Source organism: Octodon degus, unplaced genomic scaffold (assembly GCF_000260255.1).
Source record: "Octodon degus isolate 3935 unplaced genomic scaffold, OctDeg1.0 scaffold00102, whole genome shotgun sequence".
NCBI classification, from domain to species: Eukaryota; Metazoa; Chordata; class Mammalia; order Rodentia; family Octodontidae; genus Octodon; species Octodon degus.
This window is the reverse complement of record NW_004524678.1, coordinates 7,304,665-7,317,625: the sequence shown is the minus strand read 5'-3', so window position 1 is coordinate 7,317,625 and position 12,961 is coordinate 7,304,665. Positions and strand designations below refer to the sequence as shown.

The 12,961-nt window shown below is 36.7% G+C and overlaps 1 non-coding gene across 1 annotated transcript; it reads left to right on the top strand.

The window, feature by feature from the left end:
* Positions 1-10,583: 10,583 nt before the first annotated feature.
* Positions 10,584-10,745, top strand: LOC111818809. The gene has a single exon (XR_002822709.1). It is a non-coding gene; the product is annotated as a U1 spliceosomal RNA (small nuclear RNA).
* Positions 10,746-12,961: the final 2,216 nt, after the last annotated feature.

Sequence of the window (12,961 nt, the reverse complement as noted above, 5' to 3'; positions counted from 1 at the left end):
TACCCCTGCTTTTTCTGAGGCCCTGGGGCATGTAGTATTGTTTTCTATCCTTTGGCGTTCAACCCATGAATTTCTGTGTGAGTTAAGTGTGTTTCTTGTATACAGTATATTGTTGGATTTGGCTTCTAATCCATTCTGCCAGTCTATTTCTTTTAATTGGTGAATTGAGTCCATTTACACTGATGGTTATAATTGAGATGTATTGCCCTATGATTAACATGTTGTTTACCTACTATTATATACATCCTTTTCCCCTGTGTTTGTTTGCCCTATTTTGTGAGTTCTTTCCATTCCCATTTGTGGAGTAGTGGTCATTTTTGTCCCTTTTTATAATATTTTTTAGTAGTCTGTGTAGGGTTGGATTTGTCATTATCAAGATCTTTAGTTGTTCTTTGTTATGGAAGTATTTCACTTCTCCATCAAACTTGAAAAAGAGTTTTGCATGACATATCAGTCTGGGTTGGGATTTTCTTTCTTGTAAGACTTGTAGTACTTTGTTCCATGTTCTTCTTGACTTGATGGTTTGTGAAGAGAAATCTGCTACTATTCTGGTGGGGTTTACTTTAAATGTGATCTGTTTCTTTTCTCTGGTGGCTTTTAGTATACTGTTCCTGTGCTAAAAAATTCTGGGATCTTGATTATTATGTGCCTGGGTGTGGTTTTAATTGGGTTGATGTTATTTGGAGTTCTATTTGCTTCAGTTACCTCAATGTCAGATTGTTTCCTCATATTTGGGAAGTTGTCTGCTGATACTTCTGCACATATACTTTTTATATCATTAATATTGACTCTTTTCTTCTTGATGCCTATTAGTCTTATGTAGTTCATCTTTGCATCATCTTCTAGATGTTGAATTATTTTTCCCTTGATCTTAGTTGTTTTAAGAGATCTTTTCTTACTTTTTCACTAGCTGAAATAGTGTCTTAAAGGTCTGAAAGTCAATTTTCACTTTCCATGAATTTTGTCAGCTTATGATTGAGGTTTTAATTTCCTGTATATTTCTTTGAATCTGCTTCATGCATTCTATTTCTTTCTTGTATTGCTCATTTGAGGATTCCATAATTTTTCTATTCTTCTCTATTTTTATCAGTATCTTGTTTAGAAGTACTTAGTCATTCTCATATTACAATTATCTTTTTAAAATATTTTTAATGATGGTCTACAGGTTCTCACTACACAGATCGGACTTGTAGTGATCCACCTGTGTTCAGCCTCCCAAGAGCTGACATTACAGTCACATACCACCATTCCCAGTCTCAATCATAGTGCAAGCTCATCCTGGGGGCTGGGCCTGCATGGCATGCTGGGGATTGAACTCCAGCCACTGTGTGTTCCTAAACAGGTGCTTTAATCCACTGAACTATTTGGTAGGCCCTATCATTTCTTTTTTTACTACAGAGACTATTTCTGATCTGATTCCCTCTATACCTTTCTGCAAATGTTTCTTTACTTCAGATGCTATTATTTAAGAAATTTCTGGTGTGTGATTTCCAATTTATTTTATTCTATCTTCTTCTGCATTTGTTCTGGGTGGGCTCAGGGCCTGAGAATGCATTTTGCTAGATCTCTTTGCCATTTTGTATAGCACTGTCCTCATCCTTTGATGCAGAGCTTTGGTGTAGTTATTACCTTAACTCTTATTAATATTCTTGCCCAGGAGAGATCATGTGGTTAAGGCAGTTACAGTTTTATATTTACAGAACTACAATTAGCCACACTAATAATGGGAAGTGATATTTAGCAGTTGACAAAATTATAACTAGTGGGTTTATATTTTAGACCATAAGAGCAAACATTATGACTGTATAGCTAAGCAAATATTAAATTGGGAATTTTTATCTTAAATTAGTTACCCTAAATTCTCTCTCATCACCTCCCCTTGATATACATGGGATCTTCCAGGCAGACCAGTTCACCCTGGTTACCTGTTGCTCCCTCTGTAAATTGAGAGATAAAGAGAGAGAATGCTGTCACAGGTCTGGGTCTAGCAAACTGTTTCAGCTTACCGGGTGTGGATCTACAAATTTTGAACTCGTCCAGGTGGGCCTGTCTTGGGTCTGGCTGCTGTGCTCCACTTCTTCCTGCTGCAGCCTATGGAAGTGAGCCTGCTGTGCCTCTCTGGCAAAACATTCAGCTCCTGGATTAGCTGGGTTTGACTGGCCCCTAGCCTCTCTGCTGTGAGTTTTTCTGCAGGTTTTCACACCAGGCCTGTCTGATGGAGGAGGTTCTGGTGAATGCATGGTTGGTCTCACAAACAAGCCAGGTCTGGGCACCGGCTGGAAGAGCCAAAGTCACTCTTCTTGCCTTAGCTGAGTAAAGGTGATGGTAGCCCAACTGTTTCTCTTTCCCATCTGTGGAACAAAATAATCAACACTCATCATTTACATTAATTATAAATTATTACATTAATCATTGATTATTATCATTTACAATACTCCTGCTTTAATATTCTTTGATATTTACTTTGTAAAGAAGTCATGATGAATAAAGTGACAGATCCTGTTGATATAATGACCTTTACACATTTCATTACACCTGCCCCCTCTCAGAGAAGAAGCCCTTTTGTAGGAGTTACTTAGGGGCTCCTTATTATTCTTACAGATACGATGGAAAGCCATGCTCTATATGTTACACATTGACAGTTTAAACATCACAGAATGGAGGTGCCTCTGTTTTGCTGCCACTATCATAGACAATTAAAGGACTGTTACACTGATAGGAAAGCTACCCTGGGGATTAGTGAAACCCACTCTATATGTGTACAGTCAGCTCCTAGAGGTGTAAGCTTGAGTACTGTTTGCACTTGGTCCCTGATCTCTACTTCTTTGATGTTGTCCCTCTATTCTACTTCCTGGCCACCATTAGGTAAGTGATTTTGTACCACTAGTCCCTTCCATCATGGTATTTCTGCCTGACCTCATGATCAAGGACTGACAACTCAAATTATGAGTCAACTTAAACCTCTGCTCCTTTAAATAATGCCAGGGGAGGAGTGTTCAGGTATTTTATCCTAGCAATGGGAAAGTCTATAAAAAGTTTCAAATTTTTATGTATATCACTATAGACCCATATGTTGCTACAAGTAACTTCTTAGTTTACATTGTTTTGGAGTGAAATAATTTACTTTTTAATCTCTCATTTAGTAAACATTTATGTTACTTCTGTTCCTTTTTCTACTATAGAAATACCAATTAATTTTGTTACTACTGCATTATTAGTTTAATTGTAGTTGCTGTATGACATACTATTCTAGCATGAATCCTTTTCATTAATCAATATTGCCAATATCTCCTCAAAAATATCACAACCTGAGAGAATGTGATTCTCCTTAGGCACACTCTACATCATCAATCACTTTCCTCTTTGGCCCCAGGCTTTCACGGAGAGCACATTGGCCAAGCATTGGCCATGCCTCATCCACGTGGCTGACACTGAAAGGTTCTGAGGTACAGGACTCAGGATAAATCCTGAGGGGATTTCACTGACCTTATCAGACCCAAAAGCTACAACTCTTGTTGCGTAGGTCCTGCTTTACCTTGGTCTTAACCATCCAGAAGAAAAGTATAAAAATGAAATATAAGAAATAAAGCCATGCTGTTATGTTGAGCTGTGGGGGACTCCGGTCAATAATTTCTGACATTGCCAGTTAAGCGGAAGACCCAATACTATTATGGGCTACTGAACTCTTTTAGAATATTTTGCTGAGTTTACACACCCATAATGTTCAAATAACAGAACTTAACAAAAAAAGAGTATATAGATGAATGTTTATTTTGTATCTGTGTTTTCAAAGTGGTTGGGATATATAGTTACATTCTGTTAATGAATAGAATAATTTGTTCTAATGGTGTTTGTAAATAGGATATCATGTCCGCATCTTGTACAGCAATTAACCACTAAGAAGAATGTATGCAGTGTGTAAATTATTGAAACTGTCCTACTGATTTGATTTGAAACTGTCTCATTGCTATTTGTTTATCAATAAAACTATGGCAAAAATTTTTCCATTTAAAAAATCACAACCATTTATACATCTTATATAAATAAAGATAAATACACATAAAGATGACATGAGTATACATTTTCCTTTCCAACGTTATATAATACCAAACAAAATAAACTTTTATTTGAAAAAAGCATTCTAAAGCACATTGGGAAACAATTGGCACAATAAAAACAGAGATCAATGTGACTGTAGTGGTTGACTGATTGTTTTAGCTTGAGAAGTTTAGAGCTTCACTAAATTGGCTCAGCAGTTCTACACCCTAGAGTGTGGAGGCCTCACTCTACAGTGACTCATCACTAAAAAGTAAATGAGGAAAATGGGGCATCCCCTTCTTCCTCAGCAGAGCTCCAGTCTTTACCATCAGCTTGGACATTATCTCCTGGCTTCTAGTGCAGACTTTTGGCTTCTGCTTTGGATCCCTCAGCCTTCTGGTGCACACTCTTCAGTCTTCCACTGCAGACCCCACAGCCTTTTGATAGGGACTTGCTCTCTGTTGCCATTGTTGGCACTACTCCTCCCGTTTGCTCTTGTGTTTTTGCTGTTTTCTGCCACTATGAACTGCTGCCCTGTGCCATGTGCCTCTCCATCGTGGAGCTAGCTGAGTATGGCCTGAAATCTCCCCTAACTATGAGCTAAATAAGCCTTTTCTTCCTTAAGTGTGGACATCAGGTATTTTTGTCCCAGTAATAAGAGAAAAGTAGCCAAGACAATGATATAGGATGAAATGAAATAGCAATCTGTTTATCCAGAACAGATATTTTAATGTTTTAGAAGTATAATTCTAAATTAAATACTCTATTAGATTTTTATTTTTTCATGTATAATAGTTATTTCATCAAGTTTTGACCAGTATCTAGACCATGTAACTACCTATTGATCAAGATATAGAATATTTTCTTCTCTCTAGAAACTTTCTTTTCTATTCTCTCTCTGTAAATTCTACCCATCTGTAAGTTCTGGCTTGATTTCTATCAGTTTAATGCAGCATGATTTAAAAGTTAATGTAAATGAATTACATATGATATGCCAGTTTAAATAAATCTTTTTCTCAACTGAAGGTGTTTGAGATTTATACATGTTGTGTAACTTTCTAGTCCTGAACTATTGCATTATATTTATGCATAGCTTTACAATTCATTCTCTTGCAGTGATAAGTACTGGCATTGTTTCCAAATTGATGTATTATGACTGCAACGTTCACAAAGATTCCTTTACAATTCTTTTTATTTTCAGAAGGCAGATGCCTTTATTTATTTATTTATTTTTATGTTGCCTCAGGTTTATTTGTACAAAGAGCACAGGAGGACACCAGCCCCACACATGTGTCACCCCAGGGGTCACATCAGTCCTTCTATTTTTACATCAGCAGATAAGAGGCTTTTACTGTGGCACCTTCAAGGGGGTCTGGGCATGTTTGGGGGCCTTGATTGGAGCAGAAGGTGGAGCATGGGCCTTGGCTGGAGCCTGGGCCTTTGGTGGGCAAGGCCTGCGACCCTTGACAATGTGGGCACAGATACGCTTCCCAGGCTTAGGGTGGGCAATATAGGCAAGTCAAGCAAGCCTGCAGTTTACGCCTTTGGAATGATCCTGGGCTTAACCTTGGGCTTGACGAGGGACCTGATAGCCTCGGCCTGTGCATTCATGGCCTTGTCATTGTTTCCTTGCATTTTCTTGACGCCCTTCTTGTTGTGCTTCTTGGCAAAATGCATGTTCCTAAGGAACTTGAGATCTACCCTCTTCAGAGATTTGCATCATTGTGACCAAGGTTTCTTGATGCCATTTTTGTGCCACTTTTGGGACTGGTTGTGCGTGGTGTGGTTCGTGGACTTGGCCATAATTGCACTGTAACCCAGGGCTGACAAGAGCCTGGAACCAGAAGAAGAAAAGACTTATTTAATTTATTTTGGATGAGGGAAGCTATTGTGTGATAAAGAAGTCATTCCTAGGTTTCGTCTCCCAAGGCACGGGCAAAACACGTGTAAAACTGGTTATACTATTCTAGGCTTGCAGCAACATTCCGTGGGAACTTAACATTCCATGCCCTAAATCCACAGGAACATTTGGAGCCTTCAATCTCATTTTTTAAATTTAACCTAATGGATATAAAATGATATCTCATGTTTTACATTTCTTAATTATTAATGATTCTTAACACCCTTTCATGGATTTGTTGATCTTTTGTATGGTGACATTTCTGTTAAAATATTTTCCAATATTTAAATGAGTTTGTCATTTTACGTTTGGACTTAAGGAGTTTAATACATATTCCAGATATAAATTCATATATATGTATTTATATTATATTAATTATATTATATTATATTAGAGGTGATTTGTATCTTTGTGTGATATACTTTTGTGAAATGTATATATCACATATGTTTGCTGTAAATGTTCTCTCAGGTTGCAGTTTTTCTATTTTCTAAATAATATGATGAATGAGAAGGTTTTTAAAATTTTCTCATATTGTTTAACATACACAATTTACCACTTTTTATATTGTGCTAACCACTCCTGTGTCCTAAAAATTGTTGCCTACCAAAATTGTGAAGACTTAGATCAATCTTGTTTTTCCTAGAAAAGTTATAGTCTTAACTTTCCATTTTGCCTGTGTTCCATTTAAAATGATTATTTAAAGATGGTCTGAGACAGAAATTAAAGATTCTTTATAAATTAGTTAGCTATATTTTCAAGCACATTTTGTGGAAAAGACTCTGTACCCTATAGACTGCTTTGATGTCTTTGAAAACAATCAGTTGAACTCACACATACAGATTCTTCTCTGGGCTCTATTCTAATCTATTTAACTGTTTTTACCATTGTCACATTATTCTGATTACTTTATATGCACTTCAAAATCAATCACTTCACTCTTCTTTCAACTGGATTTAAAATTTTCAATTGTTGTAAGGACTGAAGGGAGAAACTGAAGGTTGAAACTAAATGCTAGGAGGATATGAATACCAGGAAGTGACTCTGATCAGGAAGAAATGAAATCTAGCATGCATTGTGAAGCAGTACATAATATTACAATCAAATTTAGGGCTTATAACCCTGAGATAGAGACTATGTCCCCTCATTTAGAATATTTACTCATTTGGGAAATTCTTGTTTTGTTTTATGGGAAGTTTTTAAGTGCTTAGTATTCAATCTAGGATTTCTGCTATAGTGACAATGTTATTTTCTTTCTCTTTCTTTCTTTCTTTCTCTCTCTCTCTCTCTCTCTCTCTCTCTCTCTCTCTCTTTCTTTCTTTCTTTCTTTCTTTCTTTCTTTCTTTCTTTCTCTTTCTTTTTTGTATTTAGTACAAGGTTTACAGGATCTCACTACATAGATCAGACTCGTAGAATTGTTCCTACTGACAGCTTCCTAAGTGCTGGGATTATAGGCTCATGCCACCATGCCCAGTCTCAGTAACTGTCTCAGTGCATTCTTGGGGCAGGACTGGCACGGCAGGCTGGGTATTGCACCCTTGACCCCTGCATCTACTTAAGCAGGTGCTTTGATCCTCTGAGCTATACGGCTGACCTGAAAATGTTATTTTCTTATATTCTAATTAAGGGATAGTAATTTAAAAAAAAAAAGGAAAAAACTGAATCCTACATTACTTATTGTTTTGATATTTCTCAAATACATCTGATACCTTTGAGATAATTAATGTACTAGATTTTACCTAATGAAGTTAAAGTTTATTGTGTCCTCATAGAAAACATGTAGTTTGTCTCTGGAGAATTGAACTCATTTACACATTTTATAACTCATTCGTATTCGTCTTTTAACTACCTTTCCGTTTTCTTTTGAGGGAAAGGGAATCTAACATAAATTTCACTTGCTCATGATTTCCTTGGCAGTCACAAACAACTTTTACAAAATTCAAGGCAAAGTTAGACAACCTCCTATGCTTTTTGAAAATGATTTTAATATTAATAATTTTGAGTGGGAAGTTTGTGCAGCAAAACCTTCAAAGCTTTCAGGTGAATGTTATGCTATTTTAGAAGTTTATAATAATTTTGTTCCAGTATTTTTCCTTTTGATAATTTAGATAGATCTCCTTGCTCTTATCGATGCACATAAATAATCCTGTAGATAGTTTCACTTATCTGAGAAATCCACTGAATTTCTTTTAGGATTTTCCACCATAGAAACATGCATAACCTGTGACAATTCCATTGCTATCTTAAAATGTTTATACAGAAATGTTACTTCTTGGGTTAGAATAAATGGTCCCATGAATAGAATGCATTATAGCCCAGTATTGTCTGCTTCAGTATAAATGGTGTCTACTAAGTTGTGGCTCTACTTTGTGGATAAAGTTTGAGGTTCACTGTAAGACAGAAACAGTTAAGATATTCTCAATAAAAATAGCTGCATGAAGTTTATATTTCAATAACATGCTTCCTGGGTTGACAGGAAAATAATAAGTAAATAGAGACAAACAAAATTGGAGATCTCAAGTTGGCTGCAACTTGGTTTGTAAGAAAACAAATATATAGCTGAAGGAGGTGGGGCCTACTGAAGGTGCAGGATTAGGTTGCAGTGTTATGCTCTGTTGTGACACATTATGTTGGTGATGAGGACTTGAAGGAAATAAGTGAGCCCAACAATAGCACAGCTTCTCTCACAGGGACAACAAAATTTAGCCCTGGGTTGGTAACTTGAGTAGTGCATTTGAAGAACAATAGGAAAAAATAATTCAGGAACTAATAGGAGAATAATACACAGTAAGAAAGATACATGATGCTTTTAGGTTAAATAGATCGTAAAAATTAGAATACAAGTTTTGACACAAATGTCAGATATTCCTAATAAAAGCAGATGGCTAATGTTTGTTTCTGCCACAGGCAAAAATGTGGATTTGAGGAAGGGGGTTAGCATAGGAGGGGAGGAGTTGGTGTATTTAGTGCTGCTGGACCTCAAGGTGAAGTATTTCAAGTTCAACTTTAGCTACAAAGTCTTCTCCAAAATTTATCAGTGGGTTGTTAAGTCTTCACTATTAGACCCCACACAACCTGAAGAGAAAAACTAAAGACCACCACTCTGTCTAAGCAGGAATCCCTCCATACACACTTAGGCTGAGAGGCGAAAATATATCTGTTTATTAGGGTGACTCCCAGGTTTGGTTCTCAGACTTACAGGAAACCCTGTAAGTTACAGAATGTCATGCTATAAATCAGCAGAATACCACTCTCATCCTGTTCTTCTGAAGAGGCACCAGGCCTACCCATGACCCCTGAGAAACTTATAATTTTCCATCTTCCCCAGTCAGACACTCCCTCCCATACCTAAGTTAGCCTATAAAGCATGCTCTCTTTGTCTGTGGTAAATGGTCTTCTTACCTACGTTTCACCAGCTATGTATGGACTGAAAGTTCTATGAACTCTAAGCTGAATAAATTTTTCTTCCTTATTTTTGGGCGTCAGGTATTTTGTCTTGGCAATGAGAGAAAAGTAACCAGGACACAGGCATTGTGATATTTTCTGATAGGTGACTAATTTATTACATTCTGTCTGTGAAAAGCATTTTTCAATAAGTTGACAGCTGATAAACATAGATGTCTGAATAAATGACCAAGACCCCCAGACCCATCTCTTCTGAAAGCTCTGTTTTTTCCCCTACACTTGCTACATGACTTGCTTCCCTCCCAAGTTGACTGTCTTTTATGTTTATTGGATATATATTATATTTTTCTATGAAATGATTGTTTTAATTTAGATTTTCTACTGAAGTAACAATTTATATTTAATGTGGTAAAATTTTTGTAAGCTTGGGATAAAAATATTTTTCAGTTCATTGTTGCACTATTTTCATTGAATTTGTATGTTGCCTTTATGTAGCTTTTTGATTAACAGATGTCGTAATTCCCTGTTTTATGTCTCTTTTAAAAAGCTTTAAATTTTTCGTTTTACATTTATATTTTTAATCTTCTTGGAAATATTTTTTAAGATATGAGACAAAAATTCTACTTAATTTTTAAAATAATTTTGCAAGGATCATTTTTAACAGTCTGTAGTTTTTCCATAGAATTATAATGATAGCACCATGTCCGTTTGGCACTTTAGTGTGCCTGATTTATCTGTTCATTCCTCAGTCTGGTTGGGTATGTGCCGTGTCTCTACATATAGTGAAATAATTTCACAATTTTTCCAGATGCATCTTGAAATTAGATCTTCCATATAAAGTGTAAAGTTTTTGATTAAAATCAACAAAAATAATAAAACATGTTATGGTAATTATTGAAGTTCTTTGACTCTAAATTCTACGTAGACATGGAGTTATTGAGTCTAGTTTTTTCATGGTTCATAATTAATTTGTGCATACCTAATATATTATAGTAAAGCTTTATAATTTTACTAAATATTTTAATTATCAGACTATTTCAGTTATCCTGAGACAAGAAGGATGTCAGACCAACAATTGATATTGGGGAAATGTAATTCCCAACTTATTACATGACAGATATGCCAAGTTCACATTGCCCATTATCAAAGAATGAACTCTAAGCAACAACGGAGGTTAAGCAAAGGAAATATTTATTGAGGGGTTGAGATATACCTCCTGAGAGAAAAAAAAGGGGGTCCAATACTTACCTGGCAAGGGAGATACCGTGATCATGAAGGTGGTTTCCCAGGGCGAAGCTTATCATTACACTCTGGATGTGCTGTCCCCTGCAATTTCCCCAAATGTGGGAAACACAACTGCATAATTTGTGGTATCAGGGGACTGTGTTTGTGCTTTCCCCTGAAATAAAGGCAGGGGGGCTAGTGAGTTACCAGTGAGCTTGCTTTATAAAGGAAGTTTCATACAGCAAAATCATGAGGTTGGTATAATGAGGATCAAAGTTATGATCAACCAGCAAGATTACAACAATAGCCAATTAGGTATATTACCTAATAGGGAAACAAGTCCTAGAGCAAGTGTACATTAAAACAACAAAGAAATTTTTCAAGAAGTGATGGGTCTGTGTGTCTTGGCAATCTACTGAGGTGACTTAATGTCTGCCCATAATTTTTTTTGACCTGGTGTTATCACTTAGCTTATCCCTTGGGGAAGCATGTAGATTTGGTCATTCATCCTAGTTTGGCCTTCAATAGATGCATGTCCGGCCGGAGTTGTAATGTATTTTCATCTTTTGTACTGACTGTCTTGAGGACTTAGTTCTGTCTGACTGCCTATAATATTTCTACCAAACTAGTTCGTCTATTATACTCCTACTTTATTAATATTTTACAAGTGCCATTTTAATATTTAAATACAACCTAGGTGAAATTGCAAGTTGTTTTTGCACAATGATTTAAGTCCAACTCCTGTGTTGATAAGACTGATTTATAACTTAATTTCACACTTTCTTTTAGTTCCAAGAACTCCCCTTACTTTTCTGTCCTTCTAGGCCTAGAGACAGAAGAAGCTCAAAAGCTACATTTATGAAAATGTCTTCTGAACTGGCTTTTGATTATGGCCTGTCAAAACTCAAGACTCTCAGGAGTGTAGAGAAGGCAGGATGAAGGTAGAAACCCCCGTGTCTGGGGTTTACACACACACACACACCTGTTGCCTATCACAGCGGCAAGAGTGCAGCAGCGTGCCTTTGGCTTACTGACTCAAGCACTACTTGTCCCAGCTTAAGACCCTGGAGAGGCTAAAAAGGATGAAAAATGACTCAAAGATTACTTGGAGTCAATGTCCAATCCATACTCAGATGGGCCCAGAAGCGCTGCCATTAACCGACACCCCTCAGTGTGAGAAAGTCTGAAAGGGCAGCTCCAAATGGAAGACTCTGTGGCCTTTTATTGGTAGAACCAGGAAGCCAGGATCAAAGGAAAAAGAAGGTTGTTTGGTCAGGAACTCAGTAGGAGACAGCGGAAGGACAGGACGGGGTTGTCTGTCGAATGACTGACCTTGGGACTAATCTAAGTGATAAATGAAGTGTGGGGAGGATGAGGGCTGCAGCGTTCATTCCTTAAGGTAGGGTGTTGGTTCTACTTGGAGTTTGTGGCCCTGTGGGTGGTCTTCCAATCTCTACCACACACCGCCGAAGGCTTGTGGTGTGGCTCCAGATGTCCCTTACCTTTGCACACCCCTCTCATGCAGACCTCTGGTCAAGCCCCCACGCTGCTGATGCTGATAAACAGAAGTAAATTCTGGTCTCTCTTTAAATCATGTCTTAGTTGAGAAAGAGACAAATGGATATAGAAGAATGCACATTTTAGAGACCTGTACCCCACAGAGCTCTGGGCTCTCCTGTAGTACCGCATGACATTGCAGTAGATCCGCCGGTCTTCTGCAGTGACAGTGTCCTCGGCTCTCGTTCCCTTACTTATTTTCTTGCCTTTCTAAATCTCTGCAGAATATTGTTTATCCCATAGCCTTTGTTTCTCCAATTCTTCTGTTAATTACATAAGCTACTTACTGGCACTAAATCCTTTTCTCATTTTCAGTTTCTTGATTGTACCTTGAATAATATATATGAATCAGGTTTGCTCATTTGTAATTGTTCCAGTTTTCTGTTTAGTGTATATGATTTCTGCGAAGTATTTGTTCCTTCTTTTAAAGTCACAGGTATTTCTTTCTCCTTCCCTATTATGCTGACTTTAATTCTATAAAAAACTGAATGAAATTATTGGCAGCAGGAATACTGTGAATGTATTATAAAATCTGGAGTTTAAAATAATTACAAGATTTCAACATATTTTTCTACAATTTGGAGGTAATTTTTTTTAATATTTTGAATGTTCTCTCTTCTGCCTTGTGTTAAGGGGTTTTACCTAAAGGATTCTAGACTTTCATATTTTGCCCCTGCATTTATCAAAAATGTTTACTTAGGTTTTTCTCCTTTAATATTTTAATGTTGTTAATGACTTTTATAGACTCTGGTGATAAACCAACGCTGAAATTCTGGGTTATTCTTAAATTCTTCATCATGCGATATTTTGTTTGCAGATTTTTGTTATATATTTTTA